The sequence below is a fragment of the Gorilla gorilla genome, chromosome 3, assembly GCF_029281585.2.
Source record: "Gorilla gorilla gorilla isolate KB3781 chromosome 3, NHGRI_mGorGor1-v2.1_pri, whole genome shotgun sequence".
Lineage (NCBI taxonomy): Eukaryota > Metazoa > Chordata > Mammalia > Primates > Hominidae > Gorilla > Gorilla gorilla.
In genome coordinates this window covers 41,612,763-41,631,827 of record NC_073227.2, presented here as the reverse complement: position 1 = coordinate 41,631,827, position 19,065 = coordinate 41,612,763, and the positions used below count along the sequence as shown (strand labels likewise).

The following is a 19,065-nucleotide window of genomic DNA, read 5'->3' as shown; positions in this document are numbered from 1 at the left end:
AATAAAGAGATGCATTAGAACTAGATTGGAAAGGCCAAACATACTTGGGAAAAAAACTGGACATTGTTATGGGCTGACTTGTGTCTCTTCATAATTCAGATGTTAAAGTCCTAACCCACAATAATTAAGAGTGTTACTGTATTTGGAGTTAGAAGTTGTCACAAATTTGTTTAATATAGTTGCTGATTCAGCATCCATTTTTAGGTCTGATATCAGTTATTTGAAACCCAGTCCCTGTCACATTTGACTTAGTCAAAACTTTCCCTCTGTGTGTGTGTGTTTATTTTTGCAATATATCTGAGGCGTTTTTTTCCTTATCTCACAGAGCCAAAACCCAACACATCCCTTAGCTTCTATGACAAAATCTAATAATTAACTCCAGAGTCATACAAATAATTTTCTCCCTTAGAGAGTGTTTTTTTTTAAACTAGACAATTTACAATACATATGGAAAGCCTAGAGGATAATGCCCATGGACTTTAAAAAAGGCATAGATGGCATAGTTCCATAGTTTCTTACTCATTCTCTCTCTCTCTCGTTTCTCTCTGTCTCTGTCTCTCTGTCTCTTCCTCCCCATCCTCTGATTGAGCTCTCTGATGCTTCCCATCAGCCCACATGGACACCCTTATTCTCTTTGTGTGTGTAATTAATATGGTACTTCTGTTTTAAGCTTTTTGGTTTTACCTCTACCTGATCAATACAACCAAACCTAACTCCTCCTATCAGGACTCTTATGACCACTTATAGACTGATAGTCACCCTTGACAGAGATACCACAAGACCAAATTAGAGAAAATCACAACAGAGGTAATGAAGGAAAAATCAGGTTATATCAATAAACCCTAATCCAATCTCCTCTTATAAGAAGTGGAGATCAGGACACAGACAACACACAGACCCAAGCATGAACATGTGAGGACGTAGCAAGAAGGCAGTCATCCACAAGCCAAGAAGAGAGATCTCAGAAGCAACCCAACCTAACCTTGTACTTCTAGCCTCCAGAATGATGAGAAAATAGATTTGTGGTGTTTAAGCTACCTAGGGTGTGGTATTTTATTATGCAGCCCTAGCAAACTAATATAATTCCCAAGACAATGAAGCTACTGTTTTATGAAGATTAATTACAGAGGCAATATGGAATATGGGCTAGAGTTAAGAGAGAGAAGTAAATCTCTCAATGGGCTATAGAGAAAAAAGGACGTCCTAACCTAAATTTATGACAGCAAGAATGGAAAGGAAAAGTAAGATTCCAAAGATATTGTTGAGGTGTAATTGATTGCCTGAAGAGTTTGATGGGGGATGGGTTTCACTAATCCATAGATTTTTCATAGATGCTAAATTGTAATACTAAGTTGAAAGCATTAGCCAAGATCAGAAATAATTGTTTAAATGCTGCATTATTTATTTGAAAATAGGTTTATTTTTTGTTTTTGTTTTTGTTTTGTTTGTGTGTGTGTGTGTAAGGGAAGGTGGTAATGAGTTTGGTTTTAGATAAATTAGCTTCTGGAATCTTTCAGACATTTTTTTGAGTCCTTTCATTTGAATATGCCATCAGGGTCTTGAGCTTGAGACAATTGTCTCAATTAACATTCTGATAAAGAAAATGGCTTATTAAGATGAAAGATGAGTAATCCATAATCCTGGGGCTGAACCTATAGGGTTAATTGAAAAAATCCACAAATCCTTCTGTTCTCAAAAATGTCTGTGTTCTTTGAATTTTCTCAAAGATTGACTTTCTTACTTCATTCTACAGAAATAATAAAAGTTGACACCATTATCTCCCCAAGGTTTCTGTTAAAATGCATTGGTCTCCTATGGGCAGACTACAACCAGACTGCTAACTCTCTCACAATCATATTTCATGATAAATTCTGTTAATTTGAAGCTAAGAATATAGGAAAAGATCATATAGAACAATGAGGTTCTCAAAGTTTGTGTGTTGAAAAAAGGAAAAAAAAAAACTTCCAAGAAGATATTGACTGGCTTGTATCAACAGCAACAAGCCATGCTTTGCTTGATATGAAGGAAGCTCTCTCTCAATAAAGACTTGTTAAAATAATGCAATATCCCTTTGACTTAGAACTTTAAGCACTTAGGCAAAAGAAAATAGATAATTATTTGAAAAGACAATTTTCTAAATCTCTGAGAAAGTATTAGATTAGTTATGCAAGCATAATTATTTTCTCTCCTTGGTAGAAGTACAACAGGGTTAGGAATGCATTCCTCTTTAATCCCACTTTCAGATGTTAGTGGCCATAATGCAAAGACTGCCCCCAGGTCCCAAAAAGTATTTGTGGAGAAAACAGTTTCCATGTTCTTTTTTCCTAAAATCTCTGTGTGTTGATGTTAGTCTTAGGAAAGAATATCTTAAATTTGAGCATGTCCCTCAAAATGTTTTATTTTTTCCTTTGTGCTGAGAGAGAAAAATTACTGTTTATAATTTAAAATATAAATGGACATTTAAAAAGCACTGCAAATCTCATTGGTGAATATGCAGAGTAAAAAGCGAATAAGGTAGTTTTGTTATTCTGTCAGGAACAAATGTAACTCAAGAAGTGTTCTGAGAGAGCTAAGAACAGAGAAAAGATCATTAACTCTGGAGATTCAATGAGTAGTAGTAGAACCTATGACATAATTAAGAGTTTTCAAAGTACTATTTTTTTTTTTTTTAAATATCGATCTTCTTGGCTGGGTGCAGTGGCTCATGCCTGTAATCCCAGCACTTTGTGAAGCAGAGGTGGGCGTATCACGATGTCAAGAGATTGAGACCATCCTGGCCAACATGGTGAAACCCCATCTCTACTAAAAATACAAAAATTAGCTGGGCATGGTGGTGCATGGCTATAGTCCCAGCTACTCTGGAGGCTGAGGCAGGAGAATCGCTTGGACTGGGGAGGTGGAGGTTGCAGTGAGCCGAGATTGTGCCACTGCACTCCAGCCTGGAGACAGAGTGAGAATCCGTCTCAAAAAAAAAAAAAAAAAAAAAAGACCTTCTGTGATAAGCATGGAAATATTATGGGAAAAAATTTAAATGAGGTAAAGTTCTCTGTCTTTGTTTTGCTTTGTTCTTTTGTCAGTATTTATTTATTGAAGAAACTGAAAAAAGTCAGAGTTGAGAAACTGGAGATTATGTAAAGGAATTAACATCTACTAAAAAGCTTCTTTATCTACCTTGAAGATTTGCAAAAGATGAACCATTTAAGCCAGCCATGAAAACACACGCTGCACCATGAGCACAGCTCCTAAAAGGAAATCGAAGGAGGGAAGACTAATGAGAGTAAAGCAGCAGGCAAATGAAAAATGTAATATCTTTCCTGTGCACTCCTTTTTGTACAGTCTTTATTTTAATGGGAAACTGTGGAAAAGGACAAACCTATTTATGGGAGAAAAAAACTTCTACTTAAGAAGTCTAACGAAATCAAAGGGAGAGAAGACAGATAAAGATTACTGCAAGGGGCGACATTAGAAGATGCATTGAAAGCACAGACTTTGGAAGATCAGTGGTTAGGAAAGTAATTTACGAAGTTGAATTACCACATTCATTATGATTACAGTCATATTATGTTTTTGACTGTATTTTTCCTAATTAGACAACTTTATTATTGAACAGTTTAATTTCCCACAAAAATGGCAGTAAAGCTTTCTTCAAATAACTGTTTTCATTCACCAACAATGCAAAAACAATGCCAGAAGTATGGCCAAAAATTATGTATTTTAACAATATTTTAAAATATAGATAATCTAATGAAGCTACCAAGCCATATTGCTGTAAACATATGATAGAGCTTTAAAAACTACTTCAAAATATACAGTTTATGTGATAGATTTTAATGAATGCAAAATATACAATTTAAAAAATAATCTGTATGATAAAACTTATGACAATTGGCAGAGCATTTTGTCTAACTTGACGATGATAATTTCCCCAAATTCAGGAAGAGAATGCTGTCATTTAGTAAGCAAGAATTTCAAACTACCATTTACAGCTTATTTCATTATTTAACATAAAATGTTCAAGAACTTTACAAAAATGTTTAAGAATGTACATTCACAATAATTACATAGTCATGACTTTAAAATCAGGTTCTTATTTCATAAATATGAGGTTATCCTTATCGTCAGGCCATTCCAGACACCTATTAAAATTTTATTCTGCTTTATACAAGTCAAAAAATATTGACTCTAGTGTTAGGACTCTGGGAGAATAGCTAGATCAGAATATAAACATAAATTTTCAGGTTACTCTAGATTTGTATAGGTTACCAAAGTGAAGAGAGGAAAAATAATATGGGTGCACTAAAACAGGTTAGAAATATGTAAAAGATTGTTCAAACTCAGAGTTAGCTTGTAAAAATGCAAACCACATAAGGCATCCAGGGAAAAATAACCTGGCACATTCAAGGGGCAGGTAAAACTTGTGTTCAGTGCCAAAAGAGACCCAGAGGTGATAATAGAAGGCAAATTACATACAAGCTTGCAATGCAATGATGCAATAGAACTGAATAAGCTATTTTGTGATCCCTAAAAGTAGAAATAATACTCAGAAACATGGATGTGATAATTCTTCCTATATTCACAACTAAAAAAATTAAATTTCAAACATTTCTATTCAAACAATTTCACTGTATTTTTAGTTTAAATTTATAATTATAATTATTTAAAATTATATTAAAATAAATGTGATAAATTCTAATAGGTCCCTGGAAGTTATGATGTGCATTGAAAAAACATTTATCAGGGCAATGTAAAAAAATTATCAGATTTTATTAGAATAGGTTATAATCTTTTGATTTTTGAAACACAATTTTGGGGAAATTAAGTGTCATACAATAAAAAGTAACTTTACATGGAGCAAATCAAGAGAGGCCTAAACATAAAAAAGACAATAAAATAGGTAGAGTCATGCATTACTTAATGATGTAGGTAGGCTCTGAGAAATACATCCCTAAGCAATTTTGTCATTAAGCCAACGCCAGAGTGTACTTGTAAAAACCTGGATGGTATAGCCTACTATACACCTACGCTATATCGTACAGCTTATTGTTCCTAGTCTACAAATCTCTAGAGCATGTTACTGTACTGAATACTGTAGGCATTGTTACATAATGGTGTTTGAGTATTCAAACATAACTAAACATAGAAAAGATACAGTAAAAATAACAGGAGAAAATATAAAAAATGGTACACTTGTCTAGGGCACTGACCATGAATGGAGCACGCAGGATTAGGTGCTCTGGGTGAGTCAGTGAGTGAGTCGTGAATGAATATGAAGGCCTAGGACATTATAGTACACTACTGTTGACTTGATAAATGCTGTACACTTAGGCTACACTAATCCATATTTTTTTCTCTAATAATCAACTAACTTTATGTTACTATAACTTTTGTGCTTAAGAAAATTTTCAATTTTTAAAAACTTTTTGACTTGTCTTAGAAAGTACATTGTACAGCTATACAAAAATATTTTCGTTCTTAATATCCTTATTCTAAAAGGCTTTTTCTATTTTAACTTACAACTTTTAGAATATCCTTATTCTAAAAGGCTTTTTCTATTTTAACTATTTTTTTACTTTTTAAACTTTTAATTGAAAACTAAGACACACACACACACTAGCCTCAGTCCACATAAGGTCGGGATCATCAATATCACTGTCTTCTACCTTCATGTCTTGTCCCACTGGAAAGTCTTCAGGGACGTAACACATGGAGCTGTCATCTATGATAAGAATAACTTCTAGAATACGTTCTGAAGGACATGACCTAAGCTGTTTTATAGCTCACGTTACTTTTTAATAAGAAGGAGTATACTCTAAAATAGTGATAAGAAGCACAGTAAACACATAAACCAGCAGCACAGCCATTTTTTAATCATTATCAAGTACTATGTACTGCACAAAATTTTTCATGCTGTAAACTTTTATAGGTCTGGCAGTACAATAGGTGTGTTTACGCCAGCATCACCACAAATACAAAAATAATCATTGCACTAAGACTTTACAATGGCTGTGATGTCACTAGGCAATGGGGAACTTTTCAGCTCTGTTATAATTTTGTTGTACCATCATTGTTATACATGATCCATTATTGATTGAAATGTCATTATGTAGCACATGACTATAATTCAAATTTAGCCAATACCAGAACTGGTTTTCAAAGATGTAGAATAAAGCTTCCATATAATTTTAGAGAAGGTATTTATGACATTTCTACATTTTCACAGAAGAAAAGTCATTTTTCCCCTTAGTTCATTATTAAAGCTGATTTCATAACTCTTATTTTTGAGTCTTACAAGGAGAGTAGAATTTAAAATTAAATTAGAGTCATCCAAAAAGGGGTTTTGAAGATTAGGTATTTCCTGTTTCTTTAGAAGATCAGGTAGTAAATCTACTCTTAGTTCTGCTTTATCATATATTTTAATCCTCTACAGTATGGTACACTCCACATCCCCGGAAGTTTTCATGAATTAAGGTCAGTTGTATAAGTAGGAGATGTTTTCTATGCAGAATGACAAAGTATACTGGGCAAAATTAGACACTCCACATAAATTATTCATTTTTTGATTTCAAAAACCTTAACAATATTCAAACTTCTAGAAAGTATAACACTAAATTTTATAAAATAAAGACAAATAGATAAAAAGTTATCACTATGAGTTTCTCTAGGATTACAAAATGAGAGTATGAAAAGGGAAGTAGAATTATTAGCAAACCAAATTTGGGTTTGTTTTCTCATTCACAACAGAAGTCAAACACCAAAGCACTGGGTTTTTGTAGAGAAAAGGGTTTCTATCCCGGCAGCCAAGCAAGGAGACAGGAGTCAGGTTTAAATTTTTCTTCTCCAAGCTGAGGGTGGGGCAGGTTTTATTGTCAGAGAGTAATAAAGCATGATCTGATTGGACCTTGCAGTGAAGTGATGCTGGGAGGTATGATCTGTCTGGATCCTGCCATGAAGAAACTCTAGGGCTTGATCTGATTGGATCCTAAATCCTCCCATGTGATGTCTGCTTCTTAATTCAGTACTTGTTCCTCAGTCCAAGCACTTATGTTCTTCCTGTGGTTGCATGCTTGGTTCATCCGGCAATGCTCAACTTATGTGACTTCAATTTGAAGATCCACGCAAAGCAAAAATCATTAACAATTTTGTGACATGAAAGTTAAACCAGGTCTGTATGGCTACAGAATCACATAACAAATTTGCATACTGCAGACTTCCATCCAAGGACAATTTAGCATCAAAATAAAATATCGCTCTAGAGTTATAAACTTCAGGTAGGCCACAAACCAGATTATAGCTTCAGGGTGAGATGATGCAAAAATTACCCAATCTATGAGGATAAACTTTAGGTAGGCCACAAACCAAATTATAGCTTCAGGGTAAGATTACACAAAAATTACCCAACCTATGAGGGAAGAAGCCTGTAAATTACACTGAGACTTATGATTTCTGAAGGACAGTTTAGTTAATTGCCATGGCCATTTAGGGCTTTGAGTAAAACATCACATTCAGATTTCTTTGAAGTTTATCTGCTGAAACACCCTCAAGGCCTGTAAATGCCAATGTTTACAGGAACACTACATGAAACCGAAGAGAGAGGGTAAGCAGCTCCTTCCTCTGGCCTTCATCATTCCTTCATCATCGTCCACATTTTCTTGGCCCATGTAACCTTTCATTTAAAATACAATTTTTAATAAATTTATTTTCGTGGCCTTTTTATCACTTTAAACTATTTTCCAAAAATAAAATTACTTAGTGTAAGGCACCATGATTTTAGAACTATAAAGTTCTATGAATACCAGTCATTTTATTTGATGGTATGAAGCTTAAGAAAAGAAATATATCTCCTTGAAATTGCTATGCATGTTTTTTTTTTGGTTAATGACAGGAACTGTTTCAACTAGATTTTATTTTTAAATTTGAATTCTTAACAATAGTTTTAGAAAGGTATTTTAATTTTGTTCTCGTTGCCTATTTGTTTCTATTTGTATTGTTTTCTTGCAAACTATATAAACCACCATTGTACATAAACGACCACTGTAGATGATAGAAAAAAAAATAGAGCATGTGTATTATACTTGTAAGAAACCAGGAGAACTGTATAAACAGACCTGTAATTTAGCTGCTTGTACCTCTGAAGCAAGCTATTGGAATTAGATAGGAACACCGTCAGAATAACCAATTTACTGTAGGGAAGCATTAGGGCAAAGATGATTCTTACTCCTCTCAAGAACTCATTTTGGTAAAAATTATGTTGTCAAGAGCCAATTGTAAGCTCTTTCAGGTCGGGGATGAACTTTTATTCACTTTTTTAATCCCTAACATCAAAAACCAAACCTAATGCCTGATACATGATAGGAACTCAAAATGAATTTAATCAGTTTGGGAAACTGTATTCATTGAAATTGATTAAATGTTTTATTGAAGCTTTTAACTGCATTTTTTTTCAACATCAGCCACATATCACTGTCTATTTAAAACAAATCAGACTGATTTTTAAAACTGTTTATTTTGGATTTTGCATCAGAATACACACATTTTCAAATACGTATTCCTTAAGCGACTTGATAGAGAAATTGGTCTATGCCAACATTCAAAAACCAATTAAAAGGCATTTACATTTTCTTACTTTATTAAGTGAATTTTTTTATCAAGAATATTTATTGAACACTATGGATGCAGAACATCTCCTCGCACATGGGAATTAGTTACAAAATATTTAGAAACAATTATTTTATAATTGTTAGGCTAAGGATTATGTAATTTGATAGTTGTGAGAAACATTTATTCTGATTTTCTGAAATAATTGACAACAGGTTTGCTTATTTGTATTGTTGGAAGATTTTTAAAATTGACAATAACAAATTACTACGTAATTGAAAGTGACCTCCCTTCACCTTTTTACTGCAATCAGATATACCTGGTTTCTTTCTTCATGGCATTTCAATCTGCATTAACATTGAACATACACCAAAATATGAATGTTTACAAAAGAATAAAATGCTTAGATTAGGAGAGGAATGAGAGGTCTCGGAGCTAATACAATTTGCCGCATTCTACAGTTTTACAGCTTACCGTCTGTGAAAGGTTAGTGACCTCGCAAATCTACTGTTCTCTCTGTTCTTCTCATTGGGCTCATGTGAAGGTACTTGGTTTAAGAAAAGGTGCATTTTTGTAATTTATACAAAGTAGGGGGTAGGCTGGAATTGGCCTGAGATTCTGGAAACCAAGATTTTTTTTTTTTTTTTTTTTTTTTTAGGCAAAACCAATTCTTTAATGAGTGAGGTCTGCTTCTACCCTATTCTCCTTTTCTCCCCATGTAATAATTTTTTTTAGGGTAAGTTTTTATCCCAGATTGAATTCCAGTAATATGGTGAAGTTATTATTTCTCTGTCCCATGCTGAATCCTTACAAAGGGAGGAAAATAAGCGTGTTCTACAAATACCTGTCTCACCGATTGTACAGAAGACTTGTTTTATTAAAATAAGATAACTAAGCATAAAACAACTTTTTCTTTGGCCAGTTCGTAATGTATGACTCCGTAATTTTCGTGTGTCTCTGTTGCAGATTTCATAGTAGGGTAAATCAGTAGGCAAACAATGCTCATTTTTTAATGTTCTCTGTAAAATTCTGAATACCGGAAGTAAGTTCTCCTTCCTCCTTTCCTTCTTACACTAAGTATTACTACAGAAGAAAATTATACAGGGAATTTTATGTATTCATTAATTTGTTGCTCTTCTTAGATTCCCTCTTAATTTCTGCCACATTTTCTGTAAATGAGACTGCCCAGTATTGGACTTAGACTTATAATTACAGATGACAATAGATCACTAATAACTGATATTGTGTTTTTTTCTCTCCATTTTACATTTTGTAGAGAACCAGCTTATTAATCATAGTGTCTCGTCATTTTTACATAAAAAGTCAAAACAATATTGTATTGCATTACTCTTCATTCAACTTATTTATAGGAAGTTAAAAAGATACATTAAATAAACTGTGCTGCCAACTAAGATGCCCAGTGAGATGTATAAGCACTTCGCAGGTAACTGAATACTATGAATAACACATTATACTGAATAATAATTTAGCATGAAGTAGCCAGTTTTAAAGCCAAGAAAATGTGTGCTTATTTTGATAGTAAGCTTACCAAAACACAGAATTGCAACAAGGTAGCTAAGAAGACAGTAAAATAGTTGTCGCATATATAATGCAGCATATATGGCTTAATTGGCATAAATTGCTACAGACTACAAAATGAATATCTTTATTCATACATTCTGAAAGTAGTTTTTTTGTAACTCACATGCTAGAAATATGACAACAGTTGCTATATATAAGGCACCCTTATGGTGTTCATAAAGACATAGTAATCCAACACCATCTCTACTCTAAATACATTTTTTTCCTAGAATACCTATGTGTTTTTTTCTTGTGGTTCACATGTGTGGCACAATTGGCTCTGCATAAAAATACGCTTACAAATAGCATAGGATTTAAAATGTTCTGAATGAAATGCATTCTAGGTAATATGGTCAGATAATATGCTGCACAGTATCTGTTTCTAAAGGTGAAAATCAATCTATGAGCAGTTTTGTGCTATCCTGCCATTTTTTACTAATTTGGGATTGCTCTAAATTTATACTGAAGTATTAGTGTGTCCTTCATCAGGCTCTTATCTCATTTGATTTCACTGACAGTTAAAGTAACCAAGTGGTCACTTGGATCTAAGGATTGATATTGACTGCTATTATGTTAACCAGGTAGTTGTGAGATACAAGAAAAATGACTTTTTGAATCAGGGAAACCTGGCATGGAATTCCTGCTTTGTATCTGATACACACTGTGATGCATTAGGAATAAATTAACTCTTATGAGCCTCAGTTTCTTGAGATAAATACTTGTTCTAAGTATAAAATGTGATGACTCAAGAACTTACAGGAATTACATGCAATCATTATTTCGGATGCTTTCCATCTGGTAAAGTCCTTTATTGTTTATTGAGGAACTGGACTCAAAAAGGTGTAAATTAAGAGCAATGCTTAAAACAAACAAACAAACAAATCTTCTTCACTGTCTTACTAATCCACATCAGTTATCATTCCTTGCTTTAATGAATGCTTAGGCTGATTTATAGCTTTTCTGGTCACTTTAAATATCAGCATTCAGATTCGCTTTTAAGATATCAAGTAGTTCATTATAAAATAAATGCAACGTTACTTTCTTTATAAGTTTAACGATACTGTACTTAGGGCCTATCTCCATCCACAACCATAGAAGTCCAAAATCCTTATTGCCATCCTTCTTTCTTGGATAAAAGTCACTTCACCTGCTTCTTTCCTCAATCATTCAACCTTATGCCAGAGAAAATGGAGGCCACATTCATCCCTTGAACTGCCTTCTGACTTTGATCCCTGGGGATCGTAAAAGGAAGTTGCAGAATGTTTTAATCACTTTAGAGCATTTCTTCCCCCCTTAGGATAGCAAAACTCATTACCTAGGTCATAAACAGATAAACGTCTTTGCACGATACACTGTAAACATTCCATGACTAGAGTCTCTTAAACTTGGTAGCTTAATTCTATAATTGATATTACCAATTATTTATAATAGAAAATATTTTAATTCTTATATTTTAATAGTCACCACCAACCTCAATTTTACATATATATAATGTAACTGGTATTTCATAGGTACTGATATGATTCAAAGAACAATACTTACTTTCAATAACAATATTTTGCTAAAAGTTTTTTTTTTTTTTGAGACTGAGTCTTGCTCTGTTTGTTATCTAGGCTGGAGTGCAATGGCGTGATCTCGGCTCACTGCAACCTCTGCCCCCCAAGTTCCAGTGATTTTTGTACCTCAGCCACCTGAGTAGCTTGGATTACAGGCGCACGCCACCAGGCCTGGCTAATTTTTGTATTTTTGGTAGAGATGGGGCTTCACCATGCTGGTCAGGCTGGTCTCGAACTCCTGACTTCAAGTGATCCACCCGCCTCGGCCTCCCAAAGTGCTGGGATTACAGGTATCAGCCACTGCGCCTGGCCCAAAAGTTCTTCATATTCCAGAGAAACTCAGAAAATTTCTATGCCCTCTCTTTCAAAAAAAGAAAACAGATTTTTGAGTGTATCATCTTTTTCTGTTTTATAATTCATTATTGCTTTGCAATTAAAGTACATTATTCCCTTTCCACCAGCAAATCTGGACCTTTTATGTGCTAAAATTCTCTTGATATTCAATTTCTACTTTCACTGACTTCAATTAAAGTCATAGCTGTTTGAATGTCAAATGTCGTGTACTTCTTATGAAGAGGAATTGTGGTTTCAAAATCCATGAATTAGACTAATTTGGGCATGTTACTTTACTTTTCTGTGTCTCCGTTTTACTGCTTAAACCAGCAAGTTAAATGGGAATGTTGCAGGGATCACTATCCCCTTTTATGGTGGCATTAATCTCTGCAATTTCCATACCATTCTAGAGAATGGACACCACAGAGTTCAAAAAAGCTGTTGTCTGCAACTTCCCTTGTCAATACCTTTTGAGGGTCTTGGAGAAGGGAGTATACTCTGAGCCCTCCTGGGAGTCATGATTAACAGGTGGCTGATTAGGTTGCTCAAAATAAATTAATTCCAGCATTGTCAACTCTTGAGTCTTTAAACTGCTCTTTCTGTAGCGTGCAAAAGAAGTTTCAACACTTTGACTTTATTGACTAGAGATTAGCATTGAGTCCACATTTCATTTAGTTAACCTAATAAACTATTAACACCACTCCCAGTAGAACAAAGCAACATGAAGTCCCCAAACCCAGATAAGTGCACCCATGTCAATAAACTTATCTAATGGAATCTTATATTTCATTTCCCTTTGTATAACTCCCACTGCCTTATATGTGCTTCAGGATCTTGCTAAGCTTGACTGGAATATTCTGTTAGTTCTCTTAGTGAACGTAATTTAACACTATGAATGATTGATACCAGTGTTTCTCATTTGATAATTTAGGGTATAAGCCATGGTTTCCTTGTACTTCTCTTTCAAGTTTACATAACTCTTGTTACCTGACAGGTGATAGAGGTGCTTAATAAGTCCAATTGTTTCACCAATCCAAGTTTCTTATATGAAAGTGAGTGGTTTTTGAAAAGTGGGTGTGTTGTTGCCTTCACAACATGAAGGTATGGTAGGTCATAGGTTTTGGAGGTTAGCTTCTCTCAGACTCATCTACATTTTCTCAAAGACTCCATCCCGTATCTCAGCTTCTCATATCTTCTTCACAAGTTCCACTGCCATGGCACAGGGGTTGACAAACATTTTCTTTAAAGGGTAAGTTAAGAAATATTTTTTTTTTGTACTGTGGACACTACTGTCTTTGTTGAAACAACTCAAGTATGTCAGCTCTGCCATTGTAACACAAGAGCAGCCATAAATATTATGTAAACCAATGTTGTGACTATCTTTAAATAACACTTTATTTTTTTTAAAAAGATAGTAGCCTGAGAGTATTAGCCTGCAAACCCCACCATAGCATAAGAGACTTGGCAGGATTTAGCCTCAAAGTGGAATTGCAATTTTTCTACTCTAAAAATTAGATAACTTGTTGGTCTTCAACTGTATCTGCCTGGTGACTATAGGTGAATAGAAATTCCTTTAAAGCTGCTTTGGAGGTCTTCTGGCTCTCCACCCGGGTTGCAATTTGTGTCTTCATAACTTTTCAGTTTTCTTTTTTCCGGTATATGCTCTCTGGGAATGTCAGAAGAAGCCAAGTCTTTGTATTTATCCATGTTACCATGGCACCTAATTGTCACAACAATTTGAATTTTCATCACCTTACCCTCCTCCTGCATTTATTCTATATTATCTCAGAAATGATTTGAATACTTGTGATGCAACTGTATGCCAGAAAGGACATGTGTCACATTTCCCCCAGCAATGAGATTAACCCTGTGCTGCTTGAATGTATGAGAAAAACAAGCCAGACTCCTATTTTGATAGTTTGTTCCATACAGCCAGTTATGATACTAATAACTGTATCAGCCAAGGTTATAGCAGATACCAAACACTACAGGGAAATCAAGATAAGTTTAAGAAGGGTTAATAAAGGAAGTATTTTCAAAGGTGTGGACAATGTGTAGGGAAAACATGTGCTCTTTGGCAAATGTCTTATCTGATTTAAGATGTATTGATTTGTACTATTTGAATTTGAGAAGTCAGCCTGTTTTTTTTTTCTCATACTCTTGAATCCTTTGGAGCTATATTGTGATTGCTTTCTATATAGTAATTATAGACTGTTTAATGTGCTGGTAGAAATAGTTGTCAAGTAAGAAATATTGGTATCACTCTTTCATGGTATTAAATTAAACTTGGCCTAAAGCTGCCTCCTTACATATTTTAAGTTTGGCCCAACAGTTTCTCCACGCGTAGTGAACTGTAACCTCCTCTTGCAGCAATCTGGGAGGTTCAGCCAATTACATGCAGCCAACTTTTCAAATCCTGCTTGAATAACAAATCCTCTTTAAATAAGTAAATCCTCTCTAAATAAGCCAACACCCAGCTCTAACCAACCTAGATGTTTCTGTACCTCACTTTTGTTTTCTGTATGTCAGTTAACTTTTTGTGTCCGACCATGTTACAGCCCTGGTGTTGAAGTCACTAGAAACATATTCTTGTCCAGAGTCCTCCCCAATTTGCAAAGTATTCTTTGCTTAATTAACCTCTGTGAATATTTTTTTTTCTCTAGAGACAGGGTCTTGCTCTGTCACCCAGGCTGGAGTGCAGTGGTGTGATCATTGCTTACTGCAGCCTCAAACACCTGGGCTCATGCAATCCTCCCACCTCAGTCTCCTGAGTAGCTAGGACTTCAAGTGCATGCCACCATGCCGGTTACTTTGTTTATTTATTCATTTATTTTGTAGAGACAGAGCCTTACTATGTTGCCCAGGTGGGCTGGAACTCCTGCTTTAAGTGATTCTCCTCCCTCAGCCTCCCAAATTGCTGGGATTATGGATGAGTCAAGTTACCTGACCCTACATTCTTTTAAATTTAATTTGTCTTAAAATTTTCTTTTAACAATGGAATGTATTCCCAGAATCATTATATACAGTTGGAGTAAATTCAGATAATATTTGTACATGCTAAATTTGCTCAAATTTGCTAAATTTGCTCCTGGTGAGAAGTGTGGGAGAAAGAGGAACATATAGCATAGACAAACCTCTGTTTTTCAATAATTAGACTAAGAAAAATTTAATTTATGGACTAACTTGGAAAATGTACATAAATATTCTTACATATATAATGACTTTAGTTATTCTAGTTTAAATATTCTTGTTAAAATAGTAAGAATTGAAAAACGTGGCTAAAGTCACATGCATATTGAGTGGTAGTTTCTATGCTTGAGCACAGACAGCCTAACCCACAGCCCACAGTTTACTTCAGAGTCTTAGGAATCTGCAATAACTAATTAGAATGATTATTATTAACGTGCTGTCCTGGCCTTGCTTATATGAAAGAATGCTTATAAAGTTCTATTAAAATGACTTATTTTCTTAAGTACAGGATCATTCTCCTTGAAATATTTTATTTGGTCTTTGATTACACATTATTTTTTCCACTCACTAGAATTCAGTTTTAACCTTCAAGGTAACTTAATATTATTTTCTTTTTAACAAATCTTAATTGCTAAAACCTAAGAAGGTTTTGATATATATAGTATTTATTTCTCACATCTGGAATTATTTGTCTTATATTGAATCATATATTTTCATGTTATTTCTTTTGGATTGGCCACCAATAGAACTGTCCAAAGGCTATTTTTCTATGTTCATATATAATTTAACATTGGTAATTTCTAATTCTATGTCCTATTAGTCAAAATGAAAAGAAATAAAAATGCCCCAAAAAGAAATTATTACAGATCAGGTACCACATATTCTATTAAGGTCACTAAGAATGGAAAATAAAGCTGGTAACAACTAAACGGGAAACCTTTAGACTTAAGGACACACTTTCAATTACAAAATGCATTTGGTGGAGGATGTGTAAATATAGCAGGTTTTATCGATGGTTTGAGTGTGATTCTTTCTTCATGTGTTCAAATATTAGAACATTACAAGAAATAATAATATAAATACAATTATTTAAATTCTTCTTAAACCTGAGTAGCTTGTAGAAGTATATTTTTTATGGTAATGCCCCCCTTTTTTTAACCTTGTAAGAAAATTTTACTATTGCCTTTGCTCACAGTCATCTTTTCTCTACTTTCACATGAGTGTTTGGTTCATGCTTCAATTTTCTGCTGTATAAATTTAATAGATGTAAGGCAGGGTCACATTCTTATTCCCTACTACTGAAGTTACTTCTACACATCTCTCGTCTTGCTTTTAGAAGCACCCTGCCTTTTACTATATATCTAGTTGCTATATACATCTAGCTCAATGAGTCTCATTCTTAGGGTCAGAACAGATGCTGCATTTTATGGATGGCCATCAGTGGTGGGGTAATAGCTTTCCCTCCAGGAAGATATAGTATGCAATCACACATAATCAAGCATTTCTCTTTAGCTGGGCTTGAGAAACTAAATAAAGCAATCATATACAATTTTCAATGGCTATAAGCACTTACACTTTGACAAGAGGTTTTTATGTTTTCTATGCATTTTAATTTGGGAAAAGGGCATTAGAGGCTTTTAATTTTACATCATAATTATTGAACAAAAAACAAAATGAAACACAAAAGAGTGTAGCTCTTATTCTATGCTGAAAAAAGAAAATTATGGTTAAAAACACTGTTTTTCTTTTTCTTGCAAGCTGTCCTATAAAAACTAGCAAGACTTAAAAGGTCATATATGTAAATAACATTTCCAGAATTTGCTTAAGTCAATCTGCTTATGGTCTGATAAATCCTAATTATTTTCTTCTCTCAGATGCACATTAAAGTGAAAAATTCCCTCATTTTATGATTCTCTGGTATCTCATTTATCCTTATATTTATATCATTTCTATAAGGCTTTGATTTTAGCCTAAATGTAGAAGAATATGAAATTCAGTAAAACAAGCAAACAATGATTTAAAAAAAATATATTGTACTTGTGAAACTAAAATTATTTTTATAAAGCATTTACAATGGCAAGTCATAATAACATGGGTATAAATAAAACACTAAACTAGTAAATAAGACTGCAAGTGTCACAGAAAGTTTCTGGACAGACTCCAGTTGATTTTAAAGAATAGACAGAATTTTGCTGTGCAAAGACAGAACAAGGCATTCTAGACAGGACACCTTGAATGTCCATGAGACATCATGATATGTTTAGAAAGCAAATCATTTTACGTGTCTTGATAAGAAGTGCTGTGGTAGAAACGCTAGTTGTCTACCAAGTATTAATTTCCTTTTTCTATTTGTTTATCAATGCTTTCTTTCTCTCTTAATCACTAGAATATCCGGTTGTTCTTTGTATTTCCATAAGACCATATAACTAAGATTTGACCAAAGATATGCAGGTTGAGATGAGTTTTCATGCAAATTAAGCATGGGGCACAATTTTCTTTGCCTCTTCCTCAGTCTTGCTGCCTGGGATACAGGTGACTGGATATTGTATGGATGTATGAGAAATAAACTGATATCTGCTCTAAAAATTAGAAGCTAAACATAATTTTGACTGATACAACTGCATATAGAAAGTAGTAGAAAGACCTGTTAAGCAAAATCATATGATGAGTTTTCTTATGTGTTCAAAATTTTTAAAAATATTTTCTGAATATTAGGGCATCACTAAGTACTTTTAAACAAAGAGATATTATGGTTAAATTTAAATTTTATAAATATTATATAGTAATAAGTGAAATGCATTACAGTATGATCATACTAGAAATAGGAAAACACATTTAAAAGCTAGTAAAAAGTAATCTACATATATCCTTAGGTCTTTACTTGATTGGCTAGTATCATTCATCAAGATAAGTAATGAGGAGAAAGGTAAAGATTACAAAACATAATGAGTTCAGCTTTGGGTATTTTGACAGCGACCATCTATGGGATACTCAAGAACAGCTATACAATTGTTCCCAATTCCAAAAGAAAATTCTGTAGAATTAGTAGTCAACAAACTCTGTATGAAAAGATATCAGTAAAGTGACTAAGTATTTGACCTATTTGCTGAAAAGTCAAGCCAAACTTTTCTCCACAAACCAGAGAACTACTGATGATAGATTAAATTTTATAAAACAAAATAAGTTAAATAAACACCTTATCTCACTAGCATAGATGCACTAGAGCTAAAGTTCCCATTGCCTCCTTTAACTTACTAATTTTAAAGAATGGATCACTGTAATGTGGACATGGGAAACATTGAAGACGTTTTCCTACTTAGCCCGTAGTTCTATCCTGTAACTAAACTAACCTGTAAGAAAACAGTGTTCTCTTATGAGATCATTCTTAAACTCTTTATAACCTTCAGAAAGTGTGTGGAGAGTCTGAAAAGAATATTAAATATGAAAGGAATCCTGTGATAGCATAGATTAATCCAATAATAAACTTTTAAGCTAATGACTCTTAGAGTACAATTTAATAATTTAGTAAATGACTCAATTCTTATTCCTACAGACCTCTGAGATATAAATTTCAATTCAGTATTTCTCTGGCATACTAAAAGTAAAATGCATATGAAATTCGATGTTAATTTCTTATTCTAAAAGACTTTGCAATAGACCAATTCACTTATCTTCCTCTTCTGTGCCATTTATTTCAATTGAATAAATACAATACATTCTTCCCTGTTTTGACTGAATAAGTGAGACAGAATATGCATTTGTAATTCTTGCATTCATCATAAGAATGAGTGTTTTTAGAAGAGACAAAAGAGAATCAATGCATTTATTTCTAAATTAACGGGTATATATTCTGGGTTTTTTAAAAACAAGGATGGGGCTAATTAGTCATGCAATAATTATTCCTAAAGTATAAGTATTATAGCTAATTTAAATTTGAGTTTGTATTTATTTTGAAATGTGAAATATGGTCACTGATCATCTACCTCACATTTATAAAAATATCCTGTGCAGAAATTTTAATATATATTAT

General features: G+C 33.6%; 1 long non-coding RNA gene across 1 annotated transcript in view; it reads right to left on the bottom strand.

The window, feature by feature from the left end:
• LOC129532967 (uncharacterized) overlaps positions 1-19,065 on the bottom strand; it is a 165,305-nt gene that overhangs the window by 88,942 nt on the left and 57,298 nt on the right. The window lies entirely within an intron of this gene.